Raw genomic sequence first — 2,350 nt, 5'->3', positions numbered from 1 at the left:
AGTCAATGCAGCAACTTTTGCTCCATTCCCGACGCGGAGATCCACTTCTCCCTTTGCCAGCTGCCTACTTCTTCTCAGGCCCTGCACATTTCCACAAATGTGTGAGGCACATCCGGTATCTAATACCCAAGATGTAGAAGTAAACAAGTTAGCTTTTATAACGAAGATACCTGAAGATGAAGCTTCTGCAAGCTTCTTCTTCTTTTGATCTTCCAGGTAGAGTTTGCAGTTTCTGCGCCAATGCCCAATGGCATGGCAGAAATGACACTCTCCCTTCTCAGCCTTAGACTTAGGCTCGGCGGCAACAATTACCGTCTTGCCCTTGCCTTTCTTGCTCTTGGAACGCTTCCTTTTGTTGGAACTCTTTCCAACCACTAGGACACTTTTCTCGACTTTGATGTTCTGCTCGGCCGATCGCAACATCCCATGTAGCTCGGTCAAGTCCTTCTCCATCCCTAAAGCTTCTGCAAGCTTCTTCTTCTTTTGATCTTCCAGTTAGAGTTTGCAGTTTCTGCGCCAATGCCCAATGGCATGGCAGAAATGACACTCTCCCTTCTCAGCCTTAGGTCATTTCTGCCATGCCATTGGGCATTGGCGCAGAAACTGCAAACTCTAACTGGAAGATCAAAAGAAGAAGAAGCTTGCAGAAGCTTTATCTTCAGGTATCTTCGTTATAGAAGCTAACTTGTTTACTTCTACATCTTGGGTATTAGATACCGGATGTGCCTCACACATTTGTGGAAATGTGCAGGGCCTGAGAAGAAGTAGGCAGCTGGCAAAGGGAGAAGTGGATCTCCGCGTCGGAAATGGAGCAAAAGTTGCTGCGTTGACTGTCAGGATTTATGATCTTACTTTACCTTCTGAACTTGTGTTAGAATTACATGATTGTTACTTTGTACCTGCAATTAGCAGGAATATTATTTCGATTTCATGTTTGGATTCTGATGGTTTTCGTTTTGTCATTGAGAACAAAACTTTATCTATTTATAGAGGCGCTTTATTTTATGGTAATGGTTACCTGTTTAATGGCCTTTATATTTTGGATGATAAACCGTCTAGACATTTCAGAAACGAGGTATAGAACCAACTTGGCAAGACGATCAAGTTGCTTCGATCTGATCGAGGTGGCGAGTATATGAGCCAAGAGTTCACTGACTATCTGACAGATTGTGGGATTGTCTCACAGTTGACTCCACCTGGAACGCCACAGTGGAATGGCGTGTCCGAGAGGAGGAACCGAACCTTATTAGATATGGTACGGTCTATGATGAGTCAGGTCGATCTTCCTAAATCCTTCTGGGGCTACGCTCTGGAAACGGCTGCGCTTATACTGAACAACTGTCCAACAAAGTCGGTTCAGAAGACACCATATGAGATATGGACTGGGAAGCGTCCCAGATTAGCGTTTATGAAGATTTGGGGATGTGACGTATATGTGAAACGTCTGGCTTCTGATAAGCTATCCGCCAAATCTGATAAATGCATATTTGTGGGTTACCCTAAGGAAACTAAAGGGTACTGGTTATACAACCCATCCGAGAACAAGGTGTTTGTTGCTCAGAATGGATCTTTCTTGGAGAGAGAGTTCGTCTCCATGAGAGTCAGTGGGAGTAGAATAGATCTCGAAGAAGTTCGAGAACCACAAATAGTCGAAGAATCGAGTGAACAGGTCGAAACAGTTCAACCTGTATCACAAGTTGTTGAGACAGCACCTCCTAGTGAACCTCAGAGATCTGGTAGAATTCGCCAAGAGCCTACAAGATACGGTTTTCTTGTGACTGGAAACGACGAACTCATGTTGTTAGAACATGACGAGCCTACGTCGTATTCAGAGGCTGTGGCGAGTTCCGATTCCGAGAAATGACACCAGGCCATGGAGTCTGAGATGCAATCCATGTACGACAACAAAGTGTGGACTTTGGTCGATTCGTTCAATGGTATTAAGACCATTGGATACAAGTGGGTTTTCAAGAAGAAAACCGACATGGATGGCATCGTGCATACCTATAAGGCACGACTCGTCGCGAAAGGGTTTCGGCAGATTCATGGTAGACTATGATGAAACCTTTTCACCAGTCGTGATGCTTAAATTTATACGGATTCTGCTAGCCATAGCTACGTATTATGAGTACGAGATATGGCAGATGGACATCAAGACCGCATTCCTTAACGGGAATCTGCTCGAGGATGTGTACATGACACAACCCGAGGGCTTTGTCGATCCTAAGAGTCCACGGAAAGTATGCAAACTTCAGAGATCCATTTATGGACTGAAGCAGGCTTCGAGGAGCTGGAATCTTCGATTTGACGAGGCAGTCAAAACGTTTGGCTTCCTACAAAACGAAGATGA

The sequence above is a fragment of the Tarenaya hassleriana genome, unplaced genomic scaffold, assembly GCF_000463585.1.
Source record: "Tarenaya hassleriana unplaced genomic scaffold, ASM46358v1 Cleome51, whole genome shotgun sequence".
Classification (NCBI taxonomy): Eukaryota; Viridiplantae; Streptophyta; class Magnoliopsida; order Brassicales; family Cleomaceae; genus Tarenaya; species Tarenaya hassleriana.
This window is presented reverse-complemented; position numbering follows the sequence as displayed.